The following is a 10,000-nucleotide window of genomic DNA, read 5'->3' on the forward strand; positions in this document are numbered from 1 at the left end:
TCCATGAATAAAGAAGACAAAAAAGATGAATATAAAAACCTAAAAAAATAAACAGAAACGTCTAACCTAACCAAACCCCAGACAGAGTGCGTACATCGGAGAGTCAGCCATCTTGTGGAGCATTTGAGTATAATAATAAATCCAAGTTGGCGTGTGGCTACAAAATCCATGAGTGTGTTAATTATCTTTCACATCAGGGAGGAAAAGGAAACAAGAACTCCCAACCAAAGCACAGGCAGAGTGAGTCCATTGGAGAGTCACCTTGTGGGGCATTTGTCTAGAATTCATCCACGCCATCTCGGTACTCAAAGAACGGCGGCGGGGGACACTTGCACCGCCAAGGCGTGAACTAATTGCTCGCGAAGTGGCACGAGATGAGACTTAATTACGGGAGAGAGTGGCGTGCGGTGAGGGGAGGGGAGGGGAGAGGAAGTGAGGGAAGAGAAAGGAATGGAAGGGAAGGGAAAGGAAGGGAGGAAAGATGAGACGAAGGAGGGGGAAGAGAAGGGAAGGAAGGAAGGGAAGGAAGGGAGGGAGGGAAGGAGGGAAGAGAAGGAAAGGAAGGAAGGAAGGAAGGGGAGGGAAGAGGAAGGGAAGGGAGGGGAAGTGAGGGAAGAGAAGGGAAAGGAAGGGAAGGGACGGGAGGGAAGGGGAGAGGAAGGGAAGGGAGGGGAAGGTAAGGGAGGGGAAGGGAAAGGAAGGGAGGGGAGAGGAAACGAAGGGAGGGGAAGTAAAGGGAGGGAAAGGGAAAGGAAGGGAAGAGACGGTAGGGGAGGGGAGAGGAAGGGAAGGGAGGGGAAGTGAGATGAGATGAAGTGAGGTGAGGTGAGAGGACGTGAGAGGGAGCGAAGCGGAAATATGATAAATGGAAATAAAAAGAAAATAAATGGAAAAAAAAGTTAATTATATTGTCAAGTGGATCAATGGGGAGGGTCGTGCCGAGGCTGTTCTGACGTCACGGCGATAATTTTTTTTTCTGTTTATTTATTTATTTATTTATTTATTTCCATGAGTGTTCTGTCACAACCTTAAGTCAGTGCTGTATTATAATCACATTCCTTTTTTAACACAAATTGCTAAACTCTATCTAGTAACCCTTCCTCTTGCCATGCATAATAGTAATAATAAATAACATAATAATAATAATAATAATAATAATAATAATAATAATAATAATAATAATAATAATAATAATAATAAAAATAATAATAATATTTTATTGAGAGCACACCGTTATTAATAAGAAATACTAATAACACTAATAATAATAATAATGATAATAATAATAATGATGATGACTATTTTAAGATAAGTGTGTGTGTGTGTGTGTGTGTGTGTGTGTGTGTGTGTGTGTGTGTGTGTGTGTGTGTGTGTGTTTCCTCCAGACACGGTCACGGTAATGGCCGCCGCTGTTCACATCAAAGTCTTGTCTTAATGAAGTGTCGTTGTCTGCCGCTGACACACAAAGGCCCTTCATCTTTAGGCTTAAGGAAAGGTTCATTAATCCTTACCCCTAGACTAAGTAAACTATAAGCCATGACTTGACGAGAGAAGCAGAGAACTAAGGTAACACACAAAGGCCCTTCATCTTTAGGCTTAAGGAAAGGTTCATTCATCCTTACCTCTAGATTAAGTAAACTATAAGCTACGACTTGATGAGAGAACTATGATTACATTTAAGTACATACACACACTAGCTTCAATACTGTGGGGAGTGTAGAACGTCAGCTTTTGTATCAGGAAGCTATTTGAAACGAACTAGATAGAATGGAACCTTTCAAAACAGTGGGTAGAGCTGCCTTTTCCAAGTGCTGTGTGGTGGGGTCATTGCTCGGGGTGTAAGTGGTGAGGGCAATGCTCGGGGTGTAAGTCTTGAGCATAACACTTGTTGGCCACACTGTCCATGTCCGTAACTGGCTGAGGTGTGTAACTGTTCCTGATGACATGTCTTTAACCTCTGCGCCTGGTGCTGTGCCGCACTGCTTCCCCTACCACACCACACCTTGGTCAGACCACCTCCGTTAGCTTGTCCGCCTTCTGTAAATACAATTTTGCTTTCCTGTCCTCGGCGCTGTGAATGTGGTGGTGGTGGTGGTGATGGTGGTGCCGTGGTGCAGCCCGAGCCAGAGGACGCGTGGGGGGACTGGGTCAGTTTCTCGCCCTCACAGATCACCGCCCACGACGACGCCTTGTTCAGGGTAAGGAGGCCACGCGCGACACGGGAACCTGTGAGATGGTTTCCGTGTGCACGCTCAGCATGGAAGGCATCGCTACCTTTGTGCTACTCACGTACTTGACTGTAAAAAGACATTGATTGACGTATTTGCAAGTCCGTTATAACTAGCCGCTGCAGCGTGGCGAGGTGGGCGTGTCTCCCAGCCACGCTCCTCCACGCTGCACGCACCGCATTGCAAGTGTAAAGTCTGCAGTGACGTGATTGGCACAGGTACACAGTTTTTAGTGGCTTCGTATTTCACCATTAGCTTGAGTACTTCACCGATTGGTTCATTTTACGTTTCGTCAGTATTTTCAGTTGCCATGTCTGACTAGCCTGGCCCAGCGACCGAACTGACAACAGCCTCAAAGCGACGAGCCGGGTTTTGATCTGTCGTGGTGGCGGAGCGTCTCAGAGCATCACAACGCGCGTGTTTCCCCCGGCCAGTGACCTAAAATAAAGTACCGCCCAGCTGTCAACATAACCCAGGGGTGTAGAAACCCATTCATAGGAGCCTCAAGAGTGTTCAAGCCCGCGCCGCACAGGGACCACCACACAGCTTCCTCGCGCCACATCGGACATCTGAGTGTCTCGTGGCCAGGCATGAACAGCTAGCACACAAGGCTCCACGCGTCCCTTTACCGCATTGTCGGCCCCGAAGACTGTGGCGTGGTATTCTTAGCCTCCGAGGAAACACGCAATGCTGAGACACGTTCATGCTTCCCTAATGCATATAGTAAAGAGGGACACGTAATATATCTGCGTTCCTATTTATATCAGTGCAGGACTCGCGAGCTGGAAGTCAACTTGTCCTGACGGTCGCCTCTTTGTCGTGTTCCGAGTCTTCGTTGTCCAGCGAAGTTTATTGTTACTAAATATCGACTTTGTTGTGGCCAGTGAGTGCCCTGTTTTCTGCTGGACTTTCTGTAACTGCAACGTTTGTTATTAGATATATATGTGAAAGGTGATACAATCCTAATAATTAGCTCACCAACGCCACTGCAGCCAAGCTTTTCCCGTTAATGGAAGCGGTAAAGGCTGAATAATCGTTCTCAATCGTAAACGGTTAGTCTGCGGTTGTTCAACGACCATGTATAACGACGGGCTGATAAATCTGACAAAGAAGAAGAAGAAGAAGAAGAAGAAGAAAAAGAAGATGAAAAAAAAGGTCTGCGGGTGTTCATCTACGTGTTTACCGCCGTACTAACCTATCACAGCCACCTTTAGTACTGATAATGGTTACGTAGACGAGTGGCGGCGCTGTTTACTAATAATGGTTACGTAGACGAGTGGCGGCGCTGTTTACTAATAATGGTTACGTAGACGAGTGGCGGCGCTGTTTACTAATAATGGTTACGTAGACGAGTGGCGGCGCTGTTTACTAATAATGGTTACGTAGACGAGTGGCGGCGCTGTTTACTAATAATGGTTACGTAGACGAGTGGCGGCGCTGTTTACTAATAATGGTTACGTAGACGAGTGGCGGCGCTGTTTACTAATAATGGTTACGTAGACGAGTGGCGGCGCTGTTTACTAATAATGGTTACGTAGACGAGTGGCGGCGCTGTTTACTAATAATGGTTACGTAGACGAGTGGCGGCGCTGTTTACTAATAATGGTTACGTAGACGAGTGGCGGCGCTGTTTGCTAATAATGGTTACGTAGACGAGTGGCGGCGCTGTTTACTAATAATGGTTACGTAGACGAGTGGCGGCGCTGTTTGCTAATAATGGTTACGGAGACGAGTGGCGGCGCTGTTTGCTAATAATGGTTACGTAGACGAATGGCGGCGCTGTTCACCCCGCGGGGCGCACCACACCGGCGGCGGCAGAGGATCCGTGTCAGTGTCATCGTCGGCATGGCTCGGCTCCCTGTGGTGTCACGTCGGCGCGTGCAGGCGGTGTAAATAGCAAGTGTGTCTAGATGTACTTTTGTTTTACTTTTATGATTTGGTTCCGCGTCTCCGTCACTGGCGGTGTCCAGAGGGCATGTTGAACCCCCTTGTGACTGTTTTGTTTTACTTTTATGACTTGGTTCCGCGTCTCCGTCACTGGCTGTGTTCAGAGGGCATGTTGAACCCCCTTGTGACTGTTTTGTTTTACTTTTATGATTTGGTTCCGCGTCTCCGTCACTGGCTGTGTTCAGAGGGCATGTTGAACCCCCTTGTGACTGTTTTGTTTTACTTTTATGATTTGGTTCCGCGTCTCCGTCACTGGCTGTGTTCAGAGGGCATGTTGAACCCCCTTGTGACTGTTTTGTCTCATAGCAGGACACGGAGCAGGTGTTCTCTGGGACGGACGCCTCCTGATGTCCTAGAAGATGTGCCCCTGACAGTTTGTGCTGCACGCATTGTGTTATAATATTTATGTTCTGTTCTGTGTTAGCCCGGGAACACGAGCCACGGGGCAGGACACACACACGCCCCCTGAGGCCGTCTGTGCATGTGCGCGGCGTTGTCGTGTCTCAGTGTTCCGTTCATCCTTCTGTTCCGTGTAGTCTTGGGCAGCATGGTGACAGTATCTTGTTGTTCGTACTGCAGTAGACGTAATGACTTCGTTTTCTGGAATGTGTATGTTAGCATTAACTCAGTAACGTCACTAACATGTTTATTTGTAAGTCGTTTCAAACTCCACTCACTAAACCTCTCTCTGGGAAAGGAGACTAAATGTATGATCACATATAAAACCTATTTACTTCTTAAACATACTTGGGGTTTTGATCCTATATCTGCATGTTTTTGACGTCCATACAAAGCCGTGAGATACATTCCTTTAGGGGAGGTTGACTTAAATGATCACCAACACTCGAGCAACGTTCCCCTATAACACATCGGTTGTCCCAAGGTAGTGCAAGCAGACGGAGCATTGCCTTCACGGGCCTTGTAGCCACGTGGACCTCCCTGCTCGGTGCCGCCTCAATACCTTCCCTATTCCCTGAAGGTGTTCGCCAGAGATGCGGACGTGGGCATGAACGGTGACCTGACTACAGCATCAGGACCGGCAAGGGCAAGAAGGGCTGCTTCAAGATCCACCCGAAGACTGGCCAAGGTACAGCAACAAGGCCTTTCCCCGAGCAAGACCTTCGATTTGATGGTGAGTGCTGACATGCCTTTTTTTACAGCTAAAGAAACAGCTCAAGGGCAACAAAAAAGGTAGAAAAAAGCCTGCTAATCGCTGCTCCTACAGAGACAAAAGTGATGAGCGGCCAAAAGAGGAGAGGTGTCTTGATACGCCCTCTTGAAAGAATTCAAGTCAGAGGCAGGAGGAAATATAGACGAAGGAAGGCTGTTCCAGAGTTTACCAGTGTAATTGATGAAAGAATGAAGATGCTGGTTAACTCTTACATAAGGGATTTGGGCAGTAGAATATTCGTGTAAAAATTGATCCCATGATAAGGTTGCTTCCCCTTACCTTAGCTATGATAACAGTAATTGGCTGAGACAAGTTAAATCCCCCCTTGAAAACAGTATACCCCAAACTGTTCCCCATATTCCCGAACATTTCGGGGCTCAGGTCGGTATCTTGAGAAGTTTCCGCCGCTCACACCAACCATTTCCAAAGGCCGAAGAGAAGGTTCATCGGGTTCTAATGAGTGTTTTTAGTTCCATAGTACAGATGATGGGTCAGACTACCACCAGGGTCATAAAACTACCCCTGGAAATGACCAAAACTCCTGCGAAAGCCTTGTCAAATACATGTGTCAGGTCGCCGGAATATGTAAGAATATGGCCCTCCCTGAGTTACACACCCACATTTGATAAGGATTTTGTAGAGGTTGCTGTTGGTATTCCCATGGGTAGTTTTATGAGCCTAGTGATAGTTTGACAAGGCTTCTGCACCATGAACGCAAAGCCAACTCTTTAGAACCCAATTAATCTCCTTTTCGGCCTTTATGAGAACTGAAATCGTGTGAGAATACTGACTTGAATCTGTTTGTCTCACTCACACACCTTCCCTTCCTCCTCCTCCTCCTCCCCTTCAGAGCCTGGAAATACTTGTTGTGAGAGATAGAATCGCTTGGGAATATCTGACGTGAATCTGTTTGTCTCACTCACACACCTTCCCTTCCTCCTCTTCCTCCCCTTCAGAGCCTGGAAATACTTGTTGTGAGAGATAGAATCGCCCGGGAATATCTGACGTGAATCTGTTTGTCTCACTCACACACCTCCCCTTCCTCTTCCCCTCAGAGCCTGGAAATACTTGTGAGAGATTGCATCGCCTGAAAATACGGATGGAATTTGTTTATTTCTTCCCGTCAGATCCTGGAAATATTGGTTGTGAGAGCTGAAATCGCCTCAGAATACGGACCTGAATTTCCTTGCCTCCCTCACACACCTCCTCTTCCTCCTCCTCCTCCCCGTCAGAGCCTGGAAATACTTGTGAGATCTGAAATCGTGTGAGAATGCGGACGAGAACTCCCTTGCCTCCCTAACACCTCCCCCTCCCCTTCCTCTTCCCCTTAGAGCCTGGAAACACTTGTGAGAGATTGCATCACCTGAATATACGGATGGAATTTGTTTATTTCTTCCCCGTCAGAGCCTGGAAATACTTGTGTGAGAGCTGAAACCGTCTGAGAGTATACGGACGAGAACTCCCTTGGCTCCCTAACACCTCCTCTTCCTCCTCCTCCTCAGATCCAGGTGAAGGACAAACGGGCGCCGCAGCTGACGGCCACCACGCGGGTCCTCGTGCGTGTGATGGACGTGCCCGAGGAGTCTCCCAACCCGCCGGTCCTGCAGCCGCCGCCCCCCGCCCACGTGATGGAGACGGACGCGCCGGGCCACCTGGTGTCCTTCATCAACGCTCGGGACCCGGATAACGACACCTTGTGGTACTACATCACAGGTGAGGGACATATAGGGTTGCATTCTTAACCCGGTAGCAGCGACGGGCCAAATTTGTGCCATGATGATACATAATCTGATCACAAATGCATTGATATATATTATGAAATGGTTTGTGGAGGGTGATTTTATCATGTTTCTCGCTTGGAAGGACCATTAAGAAACTTGATCCCCGCTGCTACCGGGTTAAACATTTCGGAGCCCAAGCAAATCTATTTGACAAGACTTTCGTAGGAGTTGTGGGCATTTCCAGTAGTGTTATGACCCTGGTGTTACGTTGACCCTTCTTCTGTAACTTGATCCTAAAAAAAACGCTCATTAGAACCTGACTGATCTCCTTTTTGGCCTTTGGAAATTATTGATGTGAGAACCGAAAGCGTCAAGCAATATCGGTCGGAGGCCCTTGTTGACTTTGCTGCATTCCTATTCATACGGAGATGTGCACCGCCGCCACGCGCAACTATAGCCTGTCCTCACAACTGTACCTTTAGTCACCGCTCGTCCTCGTCTTGGTAGCCGGTGACGTGACGAGTACAGGAACAGTGACCAGACTAACTGTTTACACTGGTCACAGAATGGCTCACACATTTTGTTGTTGTTGTTGTTGTTGGATCAATATTTTGTTTTAGAGGGAAATACCTTAGAAGAGTGACGTTTATTTCTAGGTTATGATTTTCTCACTTTGTTTCCTTTGATAACGTGTTTTCTCTCATGGCCAGAATAACTTTTTTTTTTTCGCCTCTTTTTTTTTCTCGCTACAGAATGGCGACCGTAAGTTTTGGGTTGTATTAGTGATTTGAGGGAAAAACAATACCTACTAAATAAGAGTTGCCTAATCACGTTTATTTCAAGGATGTGATTTGCTCGCTTCATTTCCTCAGCTAAACTGTTTTTCTACCGGTCAGAGTATTCATTTCAGCTAAACTGTTTTTCACCGGTCAGAGTAACTTTTTTCACGCTACGGACTGGCTACCCAGTCAAGTTTTGGGTGTATCGGTGACTGGGGAAATTTTTACCCAGGACATGTCTCGCCTGCTTTGTTTTCTTTGCTAACGTATTTTCACCGGTCAGAGTAACCGTTTTTCACGCTACGGAATGGCTACCTCAGTCAGGTTTTGGGTGTCAGTAAGGGGGAAAAGTATACCTAGGACATGTCTCGCCTGCTTTGTTTTCTTTGCTAACGTATTTTTCACAGGCCAGAGTAACCGTTTTCACGCCACGGAATGGCTACCTCAGTCAAGTTTTGGGTGTGTCAGTAACTGGGGGAAATAATACCAAGGACATGTCTGGCTCACTTCTTTTGCTAACGTATTTTTCTAGCGGTCAGAGTAACTGTTTTTCACGCTACGGAATAGCGAACTCAGTCAAGTTTTGGGGTGAATCAGTAATTTTTGGAAGAATAATACGTAGGATATGTTTCTCTGGCTTTGTTTTCTTTGTTAACGTGTTTTCTATCGTTCAGAGTAACTTTTTTTACGCTACAGAATGGCGAACTCAGTGAAGTTTGGGTGTGTCAGTAACTGGGGAAAATTATACCTAGGACACGTCTCGCTCGCTTCTTTGCTAACGTATTTTTCCATCAGTCAGAGTAACTGTTTTTACCCTACAGAATGGCGAACTCAGTCAAGTTTTGGGGTGAATCAGTAATTTTGGGGAAGAATAATACGTAGGATATGTTTCTGGCTTTGTTTTCTTTTTTAACGTGTTTTCTACCGGTCAGAGTAACTTTTCTTTACGCTACAGGATGGCGAACTCAGTCAGCTTTGGGGTGAATCCGTAATTTTGGGAAGAATTATACCTAGAATGTGTTTCGCCTGCTTTCTTTCCTTTGTTAACGTAATTTTCTACCGGTCAGAGTAACTGTTTTTCACGCTACAGAATGGCGAACTCAATTTTGGATTGAATCATTAATTTCGGGGAAGAATAATACCAAGGATATGTTTTGCTCGCTCCATTTCCTTTGCGAACGTGTTTTCACTGGTCAGAATATCCGTTCATACGCAACAGAATGGCTAACTCATCTTTGGGGTTGAATCAGTAAATTGGGAGAGGAAAATAATGCCTTAGAGTTAGTAACGTATATCTCTATGGTGATCTGTTGTGTTCGCTTGTTTCCTTCGATTACGGTTGTGCCCTGTCTCCTGGGATCTGTTCCTCTCCTATAATTCCTTCCCTTCTGTCTCTCTCCGGCATATGACCACAGATGTTGCGCCGACTAAACGAAACTTTCCAACTTTTCCTTCGATTACACGTTTTCTACCGGTCAGCATAACTTTTACCTTACAGAATGGCGAACTACGTCGTTTTGGGGCGAATCAGTAATTTGGGATAAGTTTTGCTCGCTTCATTTCTTTTTTCTCGTGGGTAGAGTAACTTTTTTTTTACGCTACAGAATCAGTAATTTGGGAAAAGTATAGCTCGATTAATTTCTTTTATCTCGTGGGCAGAGTAACTTATTTTTTACTCTACAGAATCAGTAATTTGGGATAAGTTTTGCTCGCTTCATTTCCTTTTTCTCGTGGGTAGAGTAACTTTTTTACGATACAGATTCAGTATTTTGGGGAAAAACAATACCCAGGATATATTTTGCTCGCCTCATTTCCTTTGCTAACGTATTTTTCTCGTGGGCAGATTAACCTTTTTTTTACGCTTCAGAATGGCGAACTATTTATTTTTTTTGGTATATCAGAACTGTGGGGAAAAAATGATACCTAGGATATGTGTTGCTCGCCTCATTACCTTTGCTAACGTATCTTTCTCGTAGGCAGATTAACTTTTTTTCTTTTACGCCAGAGAATGGCGAACCCAGTTAAGTTTTGGGTATATCAGAACTGGGGAAAATAATACCCAAGACATGTCTCGGTCGCTCTGTTTTTGCTAACGTATCTTTCACCGGTCAGTAGCTTTTCTTTACGCTACAGAATGGCGAACTCTAGTTTTGG

This window comes from Eriocheir sinensis, unplaced genomic scaffold (genome assembly GCF_024679095.1).
Source record: "Eriocheir sinensis breed Jianghai 21 unplaced genomic scaffold, ASM2467909v1 Scaffold141, whole genome shotgun sequence".
NCBI classification, from domain to species: Eukaryota; Metazoa; Arthropoda; class Malacostraca; order Decapoda; family Varunidae; genus Eriocheir; species Eriocheir sinensis.